We start from the raw sequence: 12,901 nt of genomic DNA, 5'->3' as shown, positions 1-12,901 counted from the left end.
GGAAAAAAAGTGAATAAGTACATCGAAGGTGCCTAAGAGATAAAATACATAAGGACAGAAAAGTGACTGTTGGACTTGGCAACATGGAAGGTATTGGTGACACTCACTGTTGTAGTTAGGTGATTATCCAGGTCTCCTTGAGCAAAGAACAGTGTGTGAGATGTGAAAATGGGTGTGATGATCACCAACTACTCTTTTCATGTGTTTCTCATGAAGATGGGCAGGGAAATGGAGCCAATATTTTTAGGTGAGACAACCAGATAGTTGGTAAACTTGGGAGAAAAAAGGAGCAGTTATGGAGGAGAGATTATGAGTTCAGTTGTGGAAGTGTTGCATTTGAGGTGCCTGTGGGAAAATAGGGCCAGGAGTTACTTCCACGAGTTCGTGTGCAGCTTGGGACTCCATGTGGACTCAGAAATAAAGATTTTGAAACCACAGAAATATGTTTCCATTTAAACCTTAAGTAAGTGAATAAGGTCTGTCAGAGAGACTCTGAAATAAAGAAGGGCGGAAGTAGCATTGTGTATAAACACAGTTTAACCTGGACATAAATGACAATGTATAGAGCAGAAGAGTAGGATTGAGTTAAAAATAAAAGTATATATATCAATGCAGTTTTCGAAGAACACTTTAGAGCTATGGGATAAAAAGTAAATAATCAATAAAGCACAAAACTGGTGCTGAAGCAAGTAGAAGTAGCTTCAACTATCAATATAGCTGCTGGAAGCCTGATTCTGCTAAAGGTGGAGCATCAAAAAGTTCTTAGCACGCCCTACTGAGCTGATTAGTTTCATTGCTCACAAGGCAGAGGGTGGAGGCAGCAATGAGAGAAAACCCTGTTGGGACCTCATTCTGCTGCACGAGAACTGATGAAAGCAGTAGAAATGATGGGAACCTGGGGAGAAAGTAATGATGTCATCTTTGAGTTTATAACAAGGTAGGGAGAGATAGATAATATTGTGTGGTTGTTAAGACTATGCCTCTGAAGCCCAACTTGTCAGGTTCAAATTCTACCTCTGATGCTAGCTGAATGCCTGTTACTTACTCATTCAGTGCCTCAGTTTCTACTTCTGAAAATAATCATAACTAGTTCATTGGGTTGTTCTTGAAATTGAATGAGTTACTACTTATAAAGCATTTTGGACAGCGGTTAGCAAAAATATACGCAACCTAATAACAATAATATGAACTGATTTGTACCTTGGATTTCAGAAAAGTCATTTTTGAAAAATTTGTAGGAAAGGTACATTCTCTAATATACACAGAATTGATTACTGAAGATTTTGGGAGGGATCTCCTTTCACTGGATGTTAGAGTATATTCACTTATGAAATCATCCACATCATCCAGTACTGGAATCGGGGTTGCTGTAGTAACCTACAATAATGAAGAAAAGTGAGCACCCAGAGGCAATTTAAAGGTCATGTCCCTAGAAAAGACCAAAGGTCAAAATGAGGGGACCAAATTCAGTTAACAAGATTCAGGTGCTAGGTTAGGGTCAAGATAAACAATGAAGAAATGAGTAGACCTTAGAACAGAGGTGGCCATGGCAGCAAGGGTGGGAGGGAAGATGAAGGGTCCACGACACTCTAGCACCTGAGAGTTCGTGTTTCCATAACCTGTTTTATGTCCTGAGCCATGCTGTGACTGAGAATCCTGTATATGTGGATACTCAATAAAAGTAAGTTCTTGCTTTGTGATCATAAAGATACCAGGCAAGAGGACACTGTTGGGAAACAAGTCAAATATCAATATCTATATCTATTTCCTTCATATACACATGCGCACACGCACGCACACACACACACACACAGATGAGCCTTGTGAGCTGGTGACACCAAGATGTTGTGGGATATAGAGCTATGGAAGATACTTTAAGAAAGTTGAAATCCAAATGCCAGGACTAAGAGGGATAGAGTAGGAAAATAAATTCAAGTAGGTATAAGAAGTTAAAACCTATAGGTCTCAAACCAAATTTAGCATACAAAGTTTTGTTTTTGTAATTTCTGTGGACAGTTGACATGAAAAAAAAATTTATTAACTACTTATATTAAAATTATAAAGATTTCTCTTCTTTTTCTTTCCTTGTTTCATTTTTTCCTCCTTCTTTCCTTCCTCCTTTCCTTTCTTTCTCTTTCTCTTTCTTCTCCTTTTGTTCTCTTTCTCTCTTTCTTCCCCACAAACAGGCGTGCGGGCACACACACTCAGATTTTCAGCATCTTTTTTAAAATCAGAGGATTTTACCACAATGGACCATCAGTCCTGCATGGCAATGAGCCGGAGGTGGCTAAGTAATGGGTAAGTAATGACTGCCTTCCCTGTAAGTGTGCTTTGGGCTTTCCAGTTCTCCACCTTTTACCAGCTAGGCCTGTGAAGGTATGTATGTGAACCATGTACAAGCACCCAGAGTTTGGGAAAGTAACATAAGATACAAAGCAGTTAGCATAAAAGGAAGTGACCAAAGAGAGAAAACAGTTGGTAAATATGGCCCCAAAGTATAATCATTCAATGGTGAATGATTGGTGAATGGACTGATCTGGTTTTAAGGGCCACATATTAACAAAACAACAACAACAACAACAACAAAACTCATTGTAGTTGCAAAGGACACTCTTTGATGGGCTCAGATTTTCAATGAACACAGGAAAGGGATTCAGGGAGAAATTAGGAAAATAAAACTAAGGATTAAATTAGAAGATTGGTTTGAATCTCTAAGAAGGAGGTTGAATATTCAAAGTGAGTTCAAGTTTGCAAAACTTTCTGAAGACAAAATAGTGGACCTTTCTTCTTTTTGCTAAATTCAGAGTCAGAAGAAGATGAGGGAAGGCAGGCTATGGGTAACACATGGTACAACAGTAACAGATGACAAAAGGAAAAGAAAACTAATTGACTCCTATTTAGCTTCCACCTTCTCCAACCAAGAGAATGTTCTCCAAAATGGCAAAAGGATAGCAAACGTGGTTAGGAGGAAGGTGAAAAGCAAGACAGGTTAGGAGATAGTGTGAAAATATAAAGCCTTTGTAATCCTCCAGTCTCAGAAAAATCACATATCAGGGGAGCAAAAGAACTTGAGAGTCAATGACAAAACCACCACAATCTTTGAGGATGCCTTAAAAATGGAAGAAATTGGAAATGAAAAAAAGTAATTTTTTCTTTCATTTTAATTATTTATATCTTATATTCATTAAGATAATTCACATCGGAAGTAGGAAATTAGAGCATGTAGAAAGGTATTAAGAGGAAGGAAAGAAATTACTTGTACTTTTACCTTTCAGTGTCAACTGTGGTCACCACAACATATTTTCTTCCTGACATTTTATATGTACTTTTACGTAGTGATAGTATGATTATAAAATTATTCAGCAGGATTAATCAGCTTTGTCTTAAACTGTAAGCATTGTTCAATGCAATGATAACTATTCAAAAACATCTATTTAATAACTACATAATGATGCATTTTGTATATGGAAAGTAATTTCTTTAACCCTTCTCTTCCAGTGATATTTGTCTCCAGTTTTGCACCGTTATAAATAAACTATGATGAACATCATTACACAGAAGTATTTATTATTTTTTAGATGTTGCCTTAGCATTCCTTCCTTCATTATGATTTGAGATAGAATGACTCTATGTACATTATTTAACTGCTTTTCAGAGTTTCATTCAATGTACATGTACAACAATTCCTTCCCATGGGATCTTCAAATGAATGGAGTCACAAAATTACTTAAGATTTTGCAATTTAAGGGTGAAAATGATATATGGTTATTTTGATTTATATTTGTATCTCAGTAAGGTAGAAGAGTTTTGTATGAGTCAGTAGTCATTTTATTGGTAAACATCTCTATATAATGCTTAACATTTTTATTCTGTTTTAAGGTATTAGTAGAGTTATCAATATAAAATAACCATCCAGTGTCCAGTAATGATTTTTGATTTGAATATTTTTTTCTGATATCAACATTTAATTTTGTAGCTTTGCATTCAAGTGAATAAGAATACTACTACAGTTGTTTGTATTTCATCCAATTATGTAGCTTTAAGTTTAAAAAGATAATCAGTCCTTTTATATTACCAGATTACTATTTTTAGTTTCTTAAAGTGACTAAAGAATGTCTTTTTCTACAAGAATATGTAAGTCTCAAGTTTAATAGAGCTTTTCAAACCTAAGAAAATTCTTCTGTTGTCATTACATAGGAATGACATCTTAGATGAGTGTATGAATCTTGAGTCCTTACCATTTTACCTCAGAAAAAAAGAATACCAGACTTTTCTCTATATTGTGTAATTAACTTAAGTATATTTTTAGTTACAGAAAGCAAAAACAAATAGTACATTTTCAGAAGCCATAAACACATAGTTGTTATGTTGCTTTCAAACTAGATTGGTAATAATGCTGCACATAGAATTTCCAGGTTGCAATTTTTTCTTCTAAAAATTCTACAGGCATTCTTGTTTACAATTTAGTGTTGTACAATTAAAGTCTGAGACAGGTATGAATTTGTTCTTTTTTATGTTATTTGTACATCATTTCTCCTAACTAAATATATACAGAATTTGTGAGTCTCTTACTACTCATTTCATTTTTCCTGGAATATATGGGGCCACTTTAAATCTGCAGCCTCAAGTCAATTTTACCTTATAGAAATGGAAATATTTTTCTATTTTCTTTTTCTTTTCTTTCCCTTTCTTCTGCTTTTATTTTATTTTTATTTTTTGCAAATGAATGACCCTTGCTGTTTCCTTTTTTTATTAAAAAAATTTAATTGGCAAGTAAAAGATGTGTTTATTCAAGGTGTACAACCTGATGATTTGATGTGTGTGTGTGTATATATATATAAAATGTGTGTATATATACAAATGTGTATATATAAATGTACATACATTTATATCTATCAAATATATATACATTTGTATATACATTTATATATCAAATGATAACATCAAATATATGTGTACCTATATAACGTTTATATATATAATAATTACACAATTTACACAGTGTAATTACTACCACAATCAAATTAACATATCGAACACCACTCATAGTTACCAGGATACTTAAAATCTACTTTCTTATCAAATTTCAAGTAAATGATACAGTATTATTAATAATAGTTGCCATGCTGTAATTAGATCCCCATAACTTAATCAACTCATAACTTAAGGTTTGTGCCCTTTCACCCACTTCCCCCAATCCCTTCTCACTCTCCAATCCTTAGCAACCATTGTTCTACTCTCTGCTATGAATTCAACATTTTTAGATTCCATGTATAATTAAGATCACCCAGCATTTTTCTTTCCATGTCTGGCTTATTTCACTTAGCTTAATGTCCTCATCCATGTTGTCTCAAATGGCACAATTTTCTCCATTTTATGGCTGCATAATATTCCATTGTATTTGGATACCAATTTCTTCATTCATTCATCTGTCAGTGAAAACTTTAAGTCTCTTGGCTATTGTGAATAATGCTGCAATGAACATGAGGGTGCATATATATCCTCAAGATACTGATTTTACTTATTTCACATCTATACCCAGAGGAGGAATTGCTGGATTGTAAACTAGTTTTATTTTTAACTTTTTGAGGAAACTTACTGTTTTCCATAAAGGTTGTGCTAATTTATATAACCACCAACAATGTACAAGGCGTCCCTTTTTTCCATACGCCTCACCAACACTTATCATTTCTTACCTTTCTTTATCTTTTTCTTTGTCTTTTTTTTTTTTTGAGACAAAGACTTGCTCTGTCTCCAGGCTGGAGTACAGTGGTGAGATCTTGGCTCACTGCAGTCTCTGCCTCTCACGTTCAAGCGATTCTCCTGCCTCAGCCTCCCAAGTGGCTGGAATTACAGGCGTGAGCCACCACACCCAGCCTCATCTCTTATCTTTTTAAACAATAGCCATCCTAACAGGTGTGAGGTGAGATCTCATTACAATTTGCTTTGCATTTCTCTGATGATTGGTGATATTGCACACCTTTTCATATACCCACTGGCTATGTATATATCTTTTTTGAAAAAATGCCTATTCAGGTCCTTTGCCAATTTTTTAATTGGTTATTTGGATAGTTTTCTGGAGGGATAGTTTTGGTTTATTTATTTTGGTTTATTTATTTTGCATGTGTAGTATGTGTGTTTTGTTTGTTATTTCGATACTGAGTTGGGTGAATCACCATATAGTGTGGATATTAATCCCTTTTCAGTATATGGTTTACAAATATTTTCTCCCATTCTGTAGGTTGCCTTTACATATTGTTGATTGCTTCCTTTGCTGTGCAGAAACTTTTAGTTCGATGTAGTTCCACTTTCTTACTTTTACCTTCATTGCTTGTGCTTTTGATGTCATATTCAAACCGCCATTGCCAAGACCAATACCAAGAAAATGGTTTTGTCTTATGTTTTTGATTAGTCTCTCATACATTTTTTTCTGCTTTATCTTAATAAGCACAACTTTTAGTTTCTATTTTATGCTTTCTATATTTTTAATTTTCTAAAGTTTTAAATCCTTTTATTTAGAACACTGGGAGAGCTTCTTAAGTTTATTATTACTTGTTCAAGTTTTGCAGTTTTATTCCTGCTCTTTACTGTCTCCAATGTGGATTTTAATTTTTCTATTTTAGGGAGTTCTCTTCTATAACCTCTTATTTTACCATCTTTTCCCCTCTCCATGGCCCTGTAATGGATTTCAGAACCTCCTCAGATAATTTGTCTAGGCAAGTCATAGTTATTTTACATAGTTACATAGTTGTTTATATTTTACATGATTATTCAGCAATTGCCTAAGGAAATTTCATATGGTCCAACTGAGGTCAGTGTGAAAACAGTCAACTGACTGCTTTTGCATAATGTTTTGCTTTCCTAAGAAACAGACTTAGGGGCCAGGTGCGGTGGCTCACACCTGTGATCCCAGAACTTTGGGAGGCTGAGGTGGGTGGATCTACTGAGGTCAGGAGTTCAAGACCAGCCTGACTAACATGGTGAAACCCCATCCCTACTACATACATAAATTAGCTGGGTGTGGTAATGGGTGCCTGTAATTCCAGCTACTTGGGAGGATGAGGCAGGATAATCGCTTGAACCCGGCAGGTGGAGGTTGCAGTGAGCCGAGATCACGCCATGGTACTCCAGCCTGGGCAACAAGAACAAAACTCTGAAAAGGAGAAGAAAGGAAGGAAGGAAGGAAGGAAGGAAGGAAGGAAGGAAGGAAGGAAGGAAGGAAGGAAGGAAGGAAGGAAGGAAGGAAGGAAGGAAGGAGAGAAGGAGGGAAGGAGGGAGGGAAGGAAAGAAGGCAAGAAAGAAAGAAAAAGAAAGAGAGAAAGAAAGAAAGAAAGAAAGAAAGAAAGAAAGAAAGAAAGAAAGAAAGAAAGAAAGAAAGAAAGAAAGAAAGAAAGAAAGAAAGAAAGAAAGAAAGAAAGAAAAGAAAAGAAAGAAAGAGAGAAAAAAAGAAAGAAAGAAAGAAAGAAAGAAAGAAAGAAAGAAAGAAAGAAAGAAAAGAAAGAAAGACAGAGAGATACATGAAAGTGTTGAGCCATCTTCATATAAGCCTTCACGATCATGCAGTAAATCATTCTGAAAACAGAGAACCAACACAATGAGGTTGGAAAAACACAGAAGCCCTGATGACAAGTTGACCTTTGTAATGAGCCTACGTGACAATCCACTCTGCTTCCATACTTCTAGGTATATGAGAAAGTTGCTTAAGTGAACCCATGTCAGAATTATTGTTTGTAGCCAGAGATACTAATATCAGTCCCTGTTTCTATCTCACACTGGCTGTGTTACTGGACTTTTCGTAGGAAAGTAAGACAAATATTCTTAAACATTTCACTCTTATACTCACAGAAAATTATTTTCAGAAACATATTGTTCTCTGATTCTTCAGGATAGTTCTTCTTTGCCTTAATGTTGAAAAACCTTTCCATAAACCCCATGTCATCCTGTTTAATACTACCCTATATACTCATCCTTAAGACCTTTATTCTGATGCTTTATTTTACAAAAGATTACATCAGTTATTTGTATCCAGATACTTAGTCTACATGTACTGATGAATTACCGCTTTTGTTTCTAGAGCTCTCTGAGGAAATGTGTTCAGAATGGGGTAATGTATGCAGCCCCTGGTGTGGATAAATGGATAGGCAGGCAGATGGATAGATAGAGAGTCATGTCATTTGTTCCAGTGTACTAAGAGACTACTGCACTAGTACAATAAAGAGTCAGACTGTACTGTAGTTCTTTTTGTACAAGGAAAGTACATACAAAATTACATCTATCATTGAGAACGGCTTAAATGATTCTTATTTGCTCAGCCAGCACCAGCATACAAGACTTTTCCTGAGATAATTGCATAACGCAGGATATTATGCAATACTTGCCCCTTTCTCTACTTTTGATTATGTTATAAATTGTAAATTGTAACTTCTGAATGAAATTTGAATATTGAATATTCTACATTAATGCAATTTCCAATTTTTATGTAATGCCAAAGGAGTAAACTCATAAAAATAGTTTCAGCACACGAAGATGGAAAATAAAATCCAAAATGTGGTAATAAATAAGTAAAATTCAAAAGCGTATGTCTTTAAAAGCTTGTTTTAATAAAAAATGTATCACCCAAATCAATTGCAGCTATATTACAATATGTTTTGTCTGGCTTTACATGAAAAAGGGGAAAACAACAACATGCACCTAGTATGTATATACTGGGCTTCTATGCATCATCGCAAATTATTTATTTACAGATGCCTATACCCCGCCATCGTGCATAATTCCAATTTTTTTCAATTATCAAAATATGTGCTTTTACAAGTAGATGTTCACTTTTTAAAAAAGACTTTTAGTAGAATTGTCCTTTTTGTATGTTTTAGAGTTAGGATAATGAGTAAATTATCTTCCATGGAAGTTCTTGTGCATCAGGATGAGAGCGGCTGCCAGATTTTCTGGTCAACGTAATCCTTAAGTCACAAAAGAGCAGACATAGGAGATGCAGCTGTCTGTGCAATTCTGGTACAGTGAGTGGAATGTGTCTACAACTGAATGTGCATGCAAAGTCATTGGAAATTCCCTTCATAGAGTAGCATATGGTCTATTCTTATTTTTAGTTTCCCATGTCATTGCAATTTTTGTCTCTTGATCTTTCAAAATATTTTAACTGAAAATTGTAAGAAGACATAGCAGACACCAGGATTTGGCCTTTGTACTAATTATAATTCAACTATTATAAAAGGAGAATATATATGTCACACACACACACATATATTAGTAAACTTGAAAGTATTGCTAGTACAATTTTATTAATAAAATAAAAGTATTTTATTGTATTACCTAATAAAAGTATTAAACAGCTTTTAAGGAGTACTTCAAATAGAACAGTGGGCATTCAAGCATGAGCATGTGTTCACCTAGTTTACTCCCTCCCTAGCTGGCCTTATTTCCTTGAAAGTGGAGCTGATTCTGCTGATAAATATGATGGGACACTATAAATCACTGTCATCAAATGTTTTTCTTGCATCCCTGAGGCTTGTGAGCAGCCAAGAGGTAGGAAGGGCTTCAGAGAAACAGGTGTGATGAGAGTAGGTTTCCGTCTTTCCACTGTCATTTCAAACACAGCAGCTCCACCATGCTATGCTTCATAAATTTAGACTCCATATAAGGCTATTCAAAAAGGACAATTATGCTGGCTTTAAAAAAGCAAACAGCAATCTGAAAGCCTTCCTACTGATGAAGTATTTTTCCTTTAGGAAGAGATATAACAAAATCTCTCATGATATTTTTGAGACTACAGTAATAAAGTATGGATGGGACAAGAATACAGTTAGCTAGGCTGTAGCTAGCTAGACAGCCATCCCTATCATGCCAGCCTAGTTTGCTCTAGTGATATGGCAATGAGATCCTGACCAACTTGATATTTTGATTATTAACTTGAGAGAAGACATAAATGATATCCTAATTAAATTTACATATAACTAAAAATTGAGTTAACCAGGTAACATATAGAGTGGCAATCAATATTTAAAATTCTTTTGACAGACTAAAAACTAATAAGATTAAATCAGAGATATATATATTTTTTTTTTTTTTTTTTTTTTTTTTGAGACGGAGTCTCGCTGTGTCGCCCAGGCTGGAGTGCAGTGGCCGGATCTCAGCTCACTGCAAGCTCTGTCTCCCGGGTTTTTACGCCATTCTCCTGCCTCAGCCTCCCGAGTAGCCGGGACTACAGGCGCCCGCCACCTCGCCCGGCTAGTTTTTTGTATTTTTTAGTAGAGACGGGGTTTCACCGTGTTAGCCAGGATGGTCTCGAACTCCTGACCTCGTGAAAAGTGCTGGGATTACAGGCTTGAGCCACCGCGCCCGGCCAATCAGAGATATATTTTAGGCCTACCCTTGAGCCTTAAAAATGATTTCTCAAACGCAGAACAGATGAAGTATAACTTAAGTAATTCATTTGAAAAAGACCAACAGGTTTTTATGAACAGCAAGCTCAGCGTGAGCCAAAAGCTAGGCCTGGTGCGATGGTTCACACTTATTCCCAGCACTTGGGGAGGCCGAGGCGGGCGGATCACGAGGTCAGAAGATCGAGACCATCCTGGCTCACACGGTGAAACCCGTCTCTACTAAAAATACAAAAAACTAGCCGGGCGTAGTGGCAGGCACCTATAGTCCCAGCTACTCGGGAGGCTGAGGCAGGAGAATGGCGTGAACCCAGGAAGTGGAGCTTGCAGTGAGCTGAGATCGTGCCACTGCACTCCAGCCTGGGCGACAGGCAGAAGGAGACTTCGTCTCAAGAAAACAGAAACAACAGAAAAAAAAAAAAAAAAAAGAAAGAAAGAAAGAAAGAAAGAAAGAAAGAAAGAAAGAAAGAAAATTACCAGGTCTCTAACCATGAATCTCCTCCTCGTGATCTGCTGACTTCGTGATCCGCCTGCCTCGGCCTCCCAAAGTGCTAGGATTACAAGCGGTAATTCTATATCACTTTCTTTTAGATAAAAAAGAAGGCATTCTAAACCAATTACTTTAAAAGAAAAATAAGTTCTTGTTTAATGTTTTCTGAGTATATAAATTATTTACCATCCCACCTGCTGTATTTTTCATATTTGTTATATTGCGAGATGACACATCAACCATATTAGATATTTTGAGACCAAGAAGTGTTGTTATGTTCAATTCTAACACACTGTTTTTTCATGGCATTTGCCTTTCTTTGTCCTCATATATTCTTATTTTTATGTTTGCCCTTATAGAGTACAGACATTTTGTTTTTACATATATCACTAAAATTGTTCCCATTTTCCTTATTGTATAGGATCATATAATATGTCTCAATAACTGACTATTCTTTTTTCACAATGTTTCATAATTGAGTAATCAATCTTTAGGACTTTTTTGCTACTATACATAATATTGAATAAGTGGATGAATCTGATTTTTTCTTGGCTATTATAATATTTTCATTTCAAAAAAAGAAAACTTTAGGATAAAATTTTAAAGTTCAAGAAAAAAGGTCCTATGTAATTTTGACAGAAATTGCATTGAGATTATATAATAATTTGAGATAAATAATATCTTTACAACACTGAATCTTTCTATTAAGGAGCAATTAATTTAGACAATTCAAATCTTTCCTACTGTATTTTCTTTTAGCTTTACGATTTTGTTTATGGAAATCTGAAGTGTTTCTTAACTTTATAGCTATAGTTTTGATGCAGTTGGTATAGATACAAATTTTAAGGCAATTTTCTCCTGGTTTCTTTGCAGAATTACAAACATAAATGTCTTTGTGATTCAGAAAAGTAACATAACTGATTTTATCCTCTTTCAATATATTAATGTAGGAATTTATATTAATATATTTCCTACTGTTGAGTTGACTTTACATTTCTGAAATAAAAATCATGATTATATTATAATATTAGTTTTTGTTAACATTTTTAAATTGTATTTTTCTAATTGACAAATAATTATACATACTCATGAGGTACTAAGTTATATTTTGATACATATAATGTACAATGATCAGATCAGGGTAATTAGCATACCTCCTCATCTCAAACATTTATTATTTCTTTGTGTTAGGAACATTCAATATCCTCCTCTTTGAAATTATACATATTATTGTTAACTACAGTCAGCCTACAGTGGTAAGAACACTAGAACTCGTTAACTTTGATTTACTCCGAATATTAACTTTTAATATTTCAAATTTTATCTCTGCATTCATAAATGGCATTACTCTGAGTTTTTTCTGCCTTATTTTGGCATCAAGGCTGACCTTCTTCCTGCCAAACTTTCTATTTTGATCAAGTTTCTTTTTTTACATTTTTTTGTTTATTTGAATGATAGGGAAGTACTCTCTTGTTTCTTTTTATATTGATAGTTTTTCTTAAGTTTATAAAAGTATGTTTAAAATGTTTCTTCTTAATTGCAAAAACGATTTATGCACAACCTCTAGCTATTGTATAATGCAGGCACTCAGTCAAGCACAGTGGCTCACGCCTATAATCCCAGGACTTTGGGAGACCAAGGTGGAAGGATCACTTGAGTGTGAAGTTTGGGACCAGTGGGGGCCACATAGGGAGACCATGTCTCTATAAAAAATTAAAAACTTAACCTGGCATCTTGGCACATGCCTGTGGTCCTAGCTACTTGGGAGACTGAGGTGGGAGGATCACTGGAGTCCATGATGCTAAGGCTGCAGTGAGCTGTGACCACACCACCGCTCTCCATCTTGGATGACAGAGTGAAAACATGTGTCACAAAACAACAACAAAAAAACCCCCATGAGCTCAGCGTAGTCATTTTCCCTGCCCATCCTCCCACATTTTGTTAATATTATGTAGAATTCTAACTCCCTATTAATAGTAATTTTACTATCTACTTTGTCTCACATATGTCAGGAGTT

General features: G+C 35.2%; 1 long non-coding RNA gene across 1 annotated transcript in view; it reads right to left on the bottom strand.

Moving 5' to 3' along the window:
* The window catches only part of LOC126947552 (uncharacterized), a 74,916-nt gene that overhangs the window by 21,720 nt on the left and 40,295 nt on the right, over positions 1 to 12,901 (bottom strand). Inside the window, exon 2 of the long non-coding RNA XR_007723121.1 lies at positions 802 to 895. This is a non-coding gene — a long non-coding RNA (uncharacterized LOC126947552). The remainder of the gene's footprint in view (positions 1 to 801; positions 896 to 12,901) is intronic.

Source organism: Macaca thibetana, chromosome 2 (assembly GCF_024542745.1).
Source record: "Macaca thibetana thibetana isolate TM-01 chromosome 2, ASM2454274v1, whole genome shotgun sequence".
NCBI lineage: Eukaryota > Metazoa > Chordata > Mammalia > Primates > Cercopithecidae > Macaca > Macaca thibetana.
The sequence above is the reverse complement of the archived record's forward strand: the minus strand, read 5'-3'. Positions and strand labels throughout refer to the sequence as shown.